This window comes from Catharus ustulatus, chromosome 5, assembly GCF_009819885.2.
Source record: "Catharus ustulatus isolate bCatUst1 chromosome 5, bCatUst1.pri.v2, whole genome shotgun sequence".
Classification (NCBI taxonomy): domain Eukaryota; kingdom Metazoa; phylum Chordata; class Aves; order Passeriformes; family Turdidae; genus Catharus; species Catharus ustulatus.
In genome coordinates, this window is record NC_046225.1 from 59,518,368 (window position 1) to 59,531,752 (window position 13,385).

The following is a 13,385-nucleotide window of genomic DNA, read 5'->3' on the forward strand; positions in this document are numbered from 1 at the left end:
AAAAGATTGTGACTTGTAGGATTTTTTTGCCAAGAAATTTTCCTCAAACTCTAGGTTGAGGTAAAAGCTATTAGAACAACAATCAACAAAACCACTCTTTTATAAGGCATATAATGACAAAACAGACATATTCTTTTCCATACTCGCATTGTTAAGGGCAATTATCTCACTGCTCTCAGCATTTTCAAAATATCCTGGATTTTTTAATGTCGAAGAATTTGAGAATCCATTCATACTTCATAATTCATACTTATGTCTGTTGATAAAACATGAGCTGCTTTTACATTTATCAGAATTCTACTCAGAATTAAGCAATTTTCCCAGCTGTACTTAAATTTCTGCTTAATGCTTCACACGATTAAGCACCTTAGTTCTTCAAATGTTGTGTCATTCGTTAATTCCAAGCAAGTAAGCCCAGGAGTTCCAGTTTGTTTTAAACACCCAGTTGTTTAGTTTTCTAATTCAGAGACATTGTTTGTTTCAAATCACTTCCTCCGTAAGCAGTTATTTTCTTCAGTCAAATCGTGAGATGAGAAGCCCTGCTGCTCTTGTTGCCTGAAGGTCAAAGGGTTGTGTGGGAGAGAATTTACCGTGGAAGAAACAAGCCCTCTTTACCTGGGTGACAGCAATTATGCAGAATAACAAAAGCAGAAGTTAAGTTACAAGATGAGAACTGTAATACATTCTCCCCAGGGTCTGCCACTCACTCAGTCGTGAGAAAAACAATGCCAGTCTTCATTTTAGCATTTATGTCTCCATATTGCTGAGATAGCAAAGCCTGTATGATACACACAGCATACTTTGTTGCTTTACTTCCCGGGTGTCTGCTCCTCAGGTTGCCTACTCTTAGGCTGTCATTCCTTGGAAGAATCAATTTTTAATTTAAGTGTCCCCATGAATAGATAGTGAAGTCATAACTCTCTTCAAAAGGCCAAACCTGGGCACACCTTTAACCTGCAGTGAAAGAGAAATGTGGGAAAGCGTATGGAACAACATTCACAGTATATTAACATCCAGATCAAGACATAGAAATGTTACTGGGGAGAGGATTGTGGAGGGCATGGACTCCAACCCTCACAATAGGAGAGATGCAGTAGGGGGGACAACACATTGTCTTGATTTGGGTAGGCACTTCAGGAGGAAATACTTGGAAGAGGTACTCACCCACACACATTCCCCACAGCCATTCCCACTAAGTCCTGAACCTAACTGAAAAGTGGACTACAAATGAAAAATAAATGTACCTCCCGTGTACATGAAAACACCTCCTGTGTTTCATGTATGAAAGGTATCCAAGGGTGAAATTTATTTATTTTCTTAGGTTGTTGTTTGCATTTTTTATAACACTCAAGCCTTTTTGACTATTTAAAAGGTAGGTAATTTTTGCCACTTATCTCAAGTTGCAATTCCCTGCCTGCCCCTAAGTTTATATTTAAATCTCTCCAGAAATGTAAATTAAAATCACATGTAAGAATATTAACAATAATAGGCACTATTTCCAAGCTTGCAAAAGTGACACTCAGAAAGGTCAATATGTTGCCCAAAAAATGTGTTGGATCCATGAATAAAATTCAGTGGCCCATGAGAGAAAACACAGCATTCTGATGTGCAATCTTGTCTCTAAACAACAACAAAAGACAAATCATTCTCTGAAGATCCCAATACACAATTACTCAGACTATTACTTTATCCCTTTATCAAAGTTATTGACTGAGGCACAAGCTAAAGGCAATGGAAAATCTAAGGAAAAGAACTTTCAGACATTTATGTGGTAGTTAAACACAGTTTTATCTTATACAGCAATAATTATAATATTTTTTTCATCAAATCAATAAGAATATGCAAATGCAGATATAAATTCCCTGTTGCAGCATATGCTTAGATGGTAAATCATCTACAGAAATCTTCCACAAAATGCATCTTGGAAAAAAATGTTTTTCGTTAGTGAATGATTAAGTAATGATGTGTAGTAAATAACATCAATACTTTGGATAAGTTTAGTTTGCCTTTATTTTGCAAAAAGGCTGTGCACATTGATATGTATAGAAATAAACACATTAGTCTTGAATTTCAAATGGGAAATGCTCTGTAACTGAGAAATCTTATTAGTTTTTACTGTTGTTTGGTGGGGCTTTTGCATTCTATTTATATAGATTGAAAGGACAAAAATAATGCAATAACTATATTTTAGTCCAAATTTTCATATTTTGAGCATCGTCTTATGAGGAATACACCTGAAACATATGTTTGACTTATTAATTTTGATGATGAGAAGCAGGTCTTTTTCTAAGGGACATTTGGCCTGTGTTGTTGCAAGTGATAAGTCAAAGCGCCAGAAATGTGTGGCATTATCTAAGGTCTGTTCCAAAGACAATGAAGATTTCAGAGGGCTTCCTCTAAGTTGAGTGAGAAACTCTTGGGAAAAATCATGTTCCCAGTAATTATGCTGGAACAACTCTCTTCAATAGCATCTTATGTCTTAGTTAAATTTCATTGCTCTGCTAAACTTTGTTTTCTTATTTTAGTAATGCTATCAATATTTTACAAAGCTGTGAAATATTTTAATTTTCTTTTTCATATTCTTCCTCATTCTACTGCTTAATTTCAGCAAATAGAATTGCATACTTTATGTGGATACTTCTTTTCTCTACTTTTTTGCTTGCTTTTGCTCCTTAGGTGGTTAAAAATGGAGATTGAAAATTTTCATGTTTTCATTCTCAACTAGAAGCTTTTCCTAATGACATTTGCACCTGTGCCATGAGTCATTAGAGAAAATCCCGACCACAAATATCAATAATCTTAAAGGCAAGCAAAAAACATCTGAGGTAAAGCTGCAGTCTCAGCTTTCACGAAAATCTTATGTTTAGACTTTTCACTAAATGCTTCAGAGGGAATGAAAAAAGTTTTCCTGATGTTTTTCCAATACACATTGCATTTAAGAAATGCATTTATGCACGTGTTGTATGAATATATATGCGTGCACATATTTAGAACTATGCTGTATATATAAAGGCATCATATCCATGGTTTATTCAAACATGCTAATCACCAAATACCCTGGGAGTTGTACAAGTTCCTGGCAGGTAGCACTGTAATATTATCCATCTCCTGACATCCAGTGGCATCAAGTCCAAGCCTGCTGATGGAACAAGCTGTACTCAAGAAAACACAGTCCCTGCTACAATATGGTCTTAGTAGCTACTGCCCTGGAAATCAGTGAACATATCATGACCAAGTTAATTTGGAGTCTCTGGGAGTGGGATAGGTGAGCTGTGACTCAAACAGTGCTATTAAGATGTTGAAGTTACCTATGAGCATTTTAATCACATGCCCAGTAGAAACTGCTTTCTGGAACCCATAAGGTTCTGGTGAACACAATTAAGTTACTGGGTTTTTCCTAAAGCAGCTGCTCTGCATTACTAATCTTGCTGCCACTTTACCCTCTGAGCTGTGTAAAACAATGGGTCATTTCTTGATCTGAGGTAAACTGCTGTTTACCACTGATTTAACAAGGACAGTGTAAAGCAGTGGAACCACACAGGTGTACACCACAGACCTGGTGTATGCCCTATTCTTAAGCTCATCATACCACAGAAACAGTCACTCATTCCAATCTCAGTGAAGAATTGTTGTATTTTCTTTAAAGTTATTCTATCTGCTGTGCAAAATGTATGAATGTTCAGCTCAGAAGCAATCTCTCAAAATTTCTCATGTTTGGGAGAAAACCTTTGTCCTTTGGAAAAAGCATTTTTTAGCTGCTGCTTTCTCAAAGGTCTAAGGTTATAGGAAAATTTGTATTATTGACTGTAAGGATCCAGTATAGGACACCCATCCCTCTACTGGTCCTAAACATTTAGTAGAGCAAGAGACATACTTCTCCAAGGACAAATAACTTCTAAACTGAGCTGCTGTTCTCAATCATCCTCTGGAAGACACATAAGTTCAGATATATTTTTGGTCTCTATCATTTCCCCTTATACACCTATAATAATTAAAAAGTAGGGGAAATAGTCTCCTAAATAAGTCTCCTGAACTAGATGGCTAAAGAGAAAAGTAGCTGGAATATCTTCTACTGTTTCTATACTTGGAATATAAAAAAATATTGTATTATTAAATTTGTAAGCTTAAAAAACCCCACGTAGCTAAATTATTTCAGGACATTTATAAAAATGGAGTTCTTGTTGAAAATTTTAAGAATTTTTGTATGTGCAAATTAGTGAAAAAGAGGTGACAAGTCAAAAGCCATTACTTGAAAATGAGGAGGAGAATATTTTAACTTGTATTATATATTACTCTTATTTTGTGATTTGTTGTTTTGAAGATAGCATTCTCCACTACCCTTTTCCTTGAAGCTACATTTATATAATTATTATGTCTGCAGTAAAAACATGCACAGCAAGCACTTTCAGTGATATATAGAATAGGATAAAATCATCTTTGTAAGGATATTTGCTTTCCTGGAAGCAGCTAAGACTGTGTAAATATTTAACTGTAATTATGCTAAAGCACCATTCTTTTATGTCACAGTCACTCACAAAATACAATCCTATAAATGCCTTTCTCAAGATTTGTTACATGCTGGCTTTCGGTCTTATGGGAACAAGTCTCTCTCACTGCTATTGATCTGTCTTAAATTATTCTCCCATGAGGCTTTCAACTAAGAGCATCTTTCCCTTGAATCTCTTTGTATTTTTAATTGGCTTATGTTTGTTTAAACAAAATCACACCAGTGCCTTAGGCTGCAGCCATCAACTCATTGCATTCAAAACCAGACACACTGTACTCTAGCAGCCTTCACTTCTGTCCTCTACTGGACTCATCTCTTTGGGGATGAAATCTGTCACAAGGACAAAAAAAAAAAAAAAAAAAAAAAAAAAAAAAAAAAAAAAAAAGGCATACAAAATTGCCTTTGGATTGGGTTGCCAGGGACATAGCTGGGATTTGCATAATGCTGTTAGAGTGCTAAAGATGAAAGGCAGGGTAGATTGTGCCATTTGTCTGCAAGTCCTGGCTAGCAGGTGGTGAGTAGACACTGCCCCAGGAGGAGCGCTGGAGAGATGGTGCCTCGGGCAGCCCCAGCCTTCCTTCCCAGATCGTCTCTGGGAGTGGGGAGAGGTTTTATGCACTCTTCTCTGACACCATGGTACCATGCCCTTCACCCCTCCTGCTCTCCCAGGTGAAGTGAGGCTGTCAGTGCTGCAGACGCAGCTTTTCCCTGAACCCTGTTCGTCAGTGGATGAGTGAGTGGTTCCCAAGCTCCCCTCACTGAAGGCAGCACAGGACCTGCTATTGTGTGCTGTTCGTGTGCCACTGTGCAAAAAGAAAGAAGTTCTTATTTTCACTCTACCCCTCCTTGGCTGAATAAAGAGGGTTAAGAGCCAGAACACAAAATAGAATAGAGAGTATGGGTGGTGAAAGCAATACCAAAAAGCATTTCTTGTCATTCTAGTTTATGCATATGTACTTTGATCCCAGATTATTTCTGAATAGTATGAAGTAAGGCATTTTCAAGGATTTTTAATTTTATCCCATTCTTTTAACTATTTCCAATCAATTAGCAGCTGCTAAAGTCCTTTTCTTATTCTGTGGCATAAGTACAAGAGGAAGGAAATAAAGCTTAGCTCATATTCTATTATATTTTAGTTGAAATTGCTATAAAGCCAAGTCTTTACGGGTCACATGGGCATGGTAACCATACAGCCTGACTTGGGTTTTACAGCCCACACCCCAGTACAGCGTTACACAGCACTGTTTTCATGTAAGGAATCCATGGTAAGAATTAACCCCTAAAAACCTTTGTTCCTGGGTGCAAGACTGCTGTGCAGATGCTCTTCCTCTCTCCTCATGACCTTATCTCATCCATGAAGCAGGGTAGGTATTGTAGATGGGACAGCTTCTCCTACATGTCCCCTTTTCAAGCCTTATGTGTGTCTTTTTATGCTCACTCAGTTACTTACAGATTGAGATACAACTAGGGATAGTAATATTTTTCAAGACAAATAAAAGTGGACCTGGAATGCACTTCCAGAGGACACAGACTTTGTAGGCAAGCACTGATATGCATCACTGACTGCTGATGTTATCTGAACTAACAATATTTGTGGCACCAACCGGGGTACCAGCCCATTGGTTAGCTCCATTCAACCCAAGCTTAAGAATAACAAAACTACTCATTCTTTCATGAACTAAACACTAAAGTTTTCTATTAAACTATTAATCTCAAATAGGTAAATTCCTGCAGTGGAATGAGAGGTATTGAGCCACTAGACTGGAGGACAAGACATTGCTGGGCTCTGCGAGTGCTCCACTGTGGTTTCCCACAATCAGCATCATGTCAGAGAATCAGAGAATCAGAATGTCTAGATTTAGAAGGGACCTTACAGACCATCTAGTTCCAACCCCATTTGCCATGGACAGGGACACCTTTCACTAGACCAGGTGTCATCACACATTAAATAAGTAGAAAATAAATGAGTAGAAAATTTGTAGAAAATGAGGCAAATTACTCACAGCCATAGTATTAGAATTGACCAGCATTCAGTCAAACCAACTGATTGATTTACAATAGCTAAAGGAATATACTTGTGTCTTGGGTTACAATACAGGGTGTGATAAAAGGTCTATTCTATCACCATCCATTGAGGGTGGGGGCAGTGATCCTTATCTCCGTGGGAGATATTCTGCTAACGGGCCATCCATTGAAACAAGGCGGGGCATTGTTCTTTATCTTTTCACAACTCATCCTCCCTCCAGGGAGTCATTTTCTGCTAATGGCCCATTGAGTCCCACTGTGGGACTGATTTCATCCCATTGGAAGTTGCTCCAGCCAGGGGAAAGAGCCCAACATTTCTTACCAAAATAAAAACAGAGGTTTTGGGACACTAAGGGAGCCCCTTTCTCCACTGGACTCCAGAGGGAAGCTGTATTTTCTCCACATCACCACTGGACCTCTGGAAGGAAACTGCACCTTCTGCAGGAGCACTGCTCCAACTGAATCACATCTGTCACTACAAAAGGACTACAGCCACCATTTAATCAAACTGCTACCAACACCCTGCCTGACAGGGTGTCAGGTTGTACCCTGACTTTGTCAGGGCTTGGGGTCTGTTTCTTTGTAGTATTATATTTCTATTTTAATTTCCCTAGTAAAGAACTGTTATTCCTAATTCCCATATCTTTGCCTGAGAGCCGTTTGATTTCAAAATTATAATAATTTGGAGGGAGGGGGTTTACATTGTCCATTTCAACGAGAGGCTCCTGCCTTTCTTAGCAGACACCTGTCCTCCAAACTAGGACAACTTGCTTGTGCAGCTGGTGGTGGACTTGTAGAAGTTGCTTCTACTGCACATTGGGGAAGGAATTCAAACCAGATTGATGATAGATAGAAACTAAAGCAAACAGAAGGTCCTGTACAGTCCTGAACCCAGCAGCTGTGCATTCTGGTGCAGGAAGGGCAGAGTGTACTGTAGAGAGCAGCCAGGCTCACAGGCTCTCCCCAGTCCTGCTCCAGCCTAGTAGGGGCACCTACTCTCCTATTCTTTGGTTATGCCTGAAAGTGGCAGTTAATATTCATATTTTCCCTTCAGTCTTGCCTAAAATATTCAAATAATCTTACACATTACGCAAGTGTGAAATTCCCCATTCAAACAGGGAATTTACAGACTAAATACTGAAACATTGCCATAGCCCAAATCATTCAGAGGAAATTCTAAATCTTTGTAATAATTGCAGATCAGTCAGGTTTTCAGGTATGCAGGGATGAACCAAAGTGCTTTTCACAAATAACAGAAACCACAAGTGGCAATGCAAATTCACCATGAAAAGTGAGATTAACTAGAACAGATTGGTAGACTTGTAAGTATAAGAGGAAAAATTGAACTGTCTTCATGAAGTGTTTTGCAAGCTATGAGATTTTAACTATATCATGCAAATAAACAATACACTTGGGGACTTAACATTCACAGGTACTTCTTGAGTTTTTTAATGAGATATGGTCATATGAACAATTAATAACTTTGTATTTGCTATTAAAAAAAACAGGATAAATAGAAGATCACAAATACTTTTCACTTAACAGCAGAATGCAGCATAAAACAAATTTTCAGACCTCTAAATGCAAAAACATTCCTCTTATTATCCCAATTTCAGGTCTTTTGTTATCCTTCTTCATATGTTATCATCTAAATATAATAATTCCAAACTTTCCTGCTGAAAATAGAGTTGATAAAAGCATTTTTAGTGTCATGCATTGACACTTAAAAGTGAAGATTTAATTGAACTTTGCATCTTAAATTAAAGACTTGGAATCTGTTTTCCCAAGGGCAGAGCCAGTGTCTCCCAAAATGCAAAAATCTCATAAAATACTTGAAAGAAGCAACCAGGATGACACCATTCCATAGTTAAATTTACAATGGAAGGGGAAAATAAGACTACTTTTTTGTAAAGTCTCAATTAAGGTAAACATTTGAATCTTACAATGTCAACTTACACTGTTTCCAATATTCACAAGTTTCAAAACTCTCTGTAAGACTGCTTACTAGCTAAAGTGTGAATTCTTCACATAAAGAAAAGTAACCATCCTAGCAACAGAAACATTTAAAAAAATTATTGGAAAAGATTATTAGAAATATTTAGTGTTGTCTTCTTGAAAATACACCAATGGCAGTGAAAATGTCTGTACCTCTGAAAGATTTGGACTTGCTTCAGTCATATTTTTTTCTAATTTATTTATTATCAAAATAGCTTCTAATGCACTTATAAAAAAATCCACTCCTAAGGATGGGTTTTGCATGCAGTAATATAAGTGAGATAGACAAAGTATTTTATAGCAGTATGAGCTTGGGAAGTGTTTTAGTTAAGGTTTAAAAAGCAGTGCTGCTTACCAGTTGATGACTACTGAGCTGGATGCAGAGGCTGCCCAGTGACAAGAGGTTGCCCAGGGTTATTGTTGCCTCTCAGACAAGTGACACAGAGGGCATACCACAAGAAGCAGCACTAATGCAAGAGGGAAAAAAAGACCCTCTGGTCAATCTGTCAATGACCATTGTCATGTCCTGTGTATTTCAGTCTTCTCTATCCATTTTTATTTCCTTCCCCAGTTTCTCTTCTTATCTATTCTGATGTTTACCCTTGGAATTTTCATCCATCAGATCAACAGGAGCTGATTTAAGAGGTCATACCGTTGTGATAAAAGTGTGCCTTAGCATTTTTGGCAGTCCTAAAATGCAAATGCCCAATATTATGGGTCATACTGGAAGTTCAATGGGCAATCCAACTCATCTGAAATGTGGTATAAGCAAAGGAGCTAAGCTTTGAACTGACTGTCATTACGATGTACATATGTTCAACATTATCTTAAACAACTGACTGACTCAAGAGCAGGGTATTTTTAACAGACTGAGCTCCAGGGAGCTCAGCATCTATCTGAAACAAAGGCAAAGGATTAAGAATCTAAGCTGAAGGATCAGACCAGCAAATTACTCTCACACCCTTTACTATTACTTCAGTGTCAACCAATGAAGAGTATATATTGCAAATTTTACTCAATTTTCTCTTCTAAAATTCTTTGCTTGCTCCTTTACTAGATTATGTGTCCATCTTGCATAAGCTGAGGGGATTTTTGAGGAAACATTTGGCTGCTAAACGTGCATGAATGTTAGAAAACAATTAAACCAACCCCAAACTGATGGATGATGTTTGCAGCAAAGGTGTTCTGGTAAAGAAGGTTTCCACATATATAGCCTCTGCTAATCAGTACTTTTTTCACATCTAATATAATTTAATTTCAACATGCATAGCAGATAAAATTGTCTAAAATTGTCTAAGGTAGATGTGCTGATTTTGGCTGGGCTAATTTCCTTCTCTGGTATGGGGCTACATGTTGAATTTGAGATGAGGGTTGATAATGCAGAGATGTTTTTGTTCTTGCTAAGCAGGGCTCACACAGAGCCAAGACCCCCTCTGCTTTCGTACTGCCACAGTGGTGAGGAGGCTGGCAGTGCATGAGAGCTGGGAGGAGACACAGCCAGGACAGGCAACACAAAGTGACCAAAGGGATATTCCAGACCATGTTACATTGTGCTCAGTGTGTAAAGTAGGGGAAGAAGGAGGAAGGATGGGGCATTTGGAGTGATGGTGTTTGTTTTCCCACGTCACAGCTGCGGTTGGTGCAGCTCTGCTCTCCTGGGGATGGCTGAACAGGTGCCTACCCATGGGGACCAGTGAATTAATTCCTTCTTTTGCCTTGCAAGCAGTGCTGCTTTTGCTTTCTCTATTAAACTGTCTTTCTGTCCACCCAGGAACTTTCCTTTTCACCCTTCTCCTTCTTCCCCCATTCCTGCTGGTGGGGAAGTGAGTGAGAGGCTGTGTGGGCCTTGGCTGCTGGCTGAGGTTAAACCACAATCATAGAGAAAAATCTTTCTCTCCCTAAGATCCAGTTTTTCCATCTTTTCTGTTCATAGGTGATACTTTTAAATAAATACCACCACGGTAATGTAATTATTATTACATTATAAACAGAATTAACTCTGAAAATTAACTGGTAAAAAATAAGAGTAGAAGGTAGATAGAAGCCTCACAGAAAATTTAGATTGCATAAACAGAGTGAAAATTTAACCTAGAATCACTACTGGAGGAAAGGAAATAAAAATATATTCCATTGAAGCTAATGCAGACAAAATCTCCATTTTCTGCTTCAAATTGCTGTTCATTTGTAAATACATTCACTATTTTTTTCTCCCAATCAAATATTATTCTTCATTGGATTAGTGCTTTTATTTTCATTGGTAACAATGGCAGCAATTGAGTAGACACACCCCACAGTACCAAAATCTTACACCTACAAATATCATGGACATTTAGAAAAACACTTCATCAATTCTGTTCTTGTGAAAATTATTACCTTGTGAACAAAAACATCTATGGAAAGCAAGAAATCTGAGATAAACCCAATGAGAGTTTAAAAGAAAAATAAATAAAATAAAATATTTTGCTTGAGTTGAATACTGTCCATTCAAGATGTATAACAATTAAGTCTTTCAACTCAAATGAAATTATAATCAATGGTCATCATCTACTTTATATTTTCCTAACTCTCACTTTGAAGTGGTGTCAATTACATACTCTTAATAAAAGCAAGTTTTAAGCACCTTCTTGTTATGTCTGCTATAAAAGGAAAGCAGATGGAAATAGAAAACTTAAAGATAACTGAATAGGAATATTTATTTAGAAAATTATTTTTTCTTCATGGTAAATCAAACCTATCACAAGTGCTAAGGAAGACAAATGTCATTCTTGGGTTAATATTCATTTGTCTTTGTTGCTTAAAATTTCTGAAGTCTGATTATTGCATTTGGTCACTAAAAACAGAATTCACTAATGGTGATGAAGGACGCTGCTCACTCAAATCTTGCAAGGGATTTACACCCTCTTCAGAGGGAGGAGGTGGGAAAGTTTGTGAGAGGGATGTTGCAGAAGGTGGCAGAGTGCTGAGGGCAGAAATTTTTAGGATGAACTATAAAGTAGAGAGCAATGATAGGCAATTTGCAGCTTAAGAGTTTGCTCAGGAAGAGAAGTAAAAATCTTTAGACAAGCTCAGAGAAGAGAATTATGTTTAAGTTGAGGAAGTGAGTTTATTCCAGATGTGTTTGACAGCATGAGAACAGAAATGGAAGTAGTGCTTTTGGTAAGGAGCCAGTACTGGGGATTAGTCAGGTGGAGAGCGCTGAGAGGGGAGTGAGGAGCTGAGAGCACAAGGGTGGGAAGAATTGAAAATACAGGCTCTGGCATCAAGCAAAGGGAATGAAAACAAAGAGGGAAGGAAAGGAATTAGAGAAACAGAGAAATCAAAGGGAGGTTTAAGAGCAAAGCCAGCTTTGGTAGAGATCACAAGGAACAAATAAAACCAAGAAGGAAGGGAGAATAAGAGCTACTGAGAGAGTGATGCTGGTGGTTGTGGGGAGGGAATAAAGGGTCTGGAGAAGATTTGGGGCTAGGTTCAATAAACGAAGATGAACCCTCAGACTTTCCCACGTTATGCCCTGCAGAAAAGGTTTTATGATCGCTGTTGATGCTGTATAGGCGCAGTTAATTCTGTCAATCTATCTGAATTTGGATTTGTTTTTCCTCAGGTTGTTTTTTTTTCCCTCAAACCTACCATCTAAGGATTTTATAAGTGTCATTTTCTTAGGTACAATCTTTCTTGTTCCTACTTTTTAGCATATGGTCAGTACATGCAAACTACATTGTTTGCTGCCAGCCTACTTCAACCCAGGTGTCCCTGAAAGGCATTTAAAGGACTGGTAAGCTGTCTGCCATGGAAGAACATTGAAATCAGAATTATTTCTTAAGTCAGAGGTGGCTGACCTGGGCAATAAAATACGTAGGCAGTTCACAAAAGAGGAGGTGGTATGTCATCTGAATAACTTTTTTAGAAGGTTCTTTAATGTAGGCAACTCATATACCTACACCCACATCTGTCTTTGCATAGATTACAGAACTATACTCTAGGTGCCTATCCATCGCTTTGCATGCATGCACATGTTATCTATAGGCTACAAACTAATGTCGAGAATACTACACTTCAGGCACTCCTAAGCTCAAAACAGCAATTGCTTTTCTACAAAGAAGTAAACTCTCCGGGCTTAGAGTGAACTCTTTTACCAAGCAGAAAAAATATAGTAATATAGTAATACTGAAATGAGATTCTGGTGTCAGAAAAAGGGATAATGCACCCTCACCTTGGTTCTGGACACCTAGATGTTTTCACAGAAATATTAAAAATGTGAAGATTTAATTATGGGCAAAGTGTAAGTTTCAGTGTTCATTGGTTTAGACAGCTGTTGACATAAAAAAAAAAAATAGCTTGTGAGCCCTCTGGTGGTATTTATTTTTTTATTTCTCAGATATTAGCAGGACCCGGCCATAGCAACAACATATAAATGTACTTGCATATATATCTGCAGTGGCGTGTATTGCTGTGCATATTTACATATAAATATAAATATAAATATAAGTAATGTAAATACAAATACACAGGATTAATTAATGTGAGACAAGAGTGTCTTGGTGCATTTTATGAGTCACTGCCAGAGCAAGGGAAAGAAGGACTCACCTGCCATCATGATCTGAATATTTATGTGTAAGTCTCCTATCTACCTTAAAGATGGAATACACTCATATACTAACAACAGTATTATAAGAATTTTAGAAAGATCTTTGCTTTTCCACATCATGAGTTCTATTTATGTTATTGTGACACTTGTTTAAAGAAAAAGAAGTCACTACTATGATCCCAAGAAAAAAAAATGTAAAATAATTCCCTATAAGGTTCCAAAGGGATTTGACATATATAATTACCTACAAATATGACAAATTAGAAATACTTT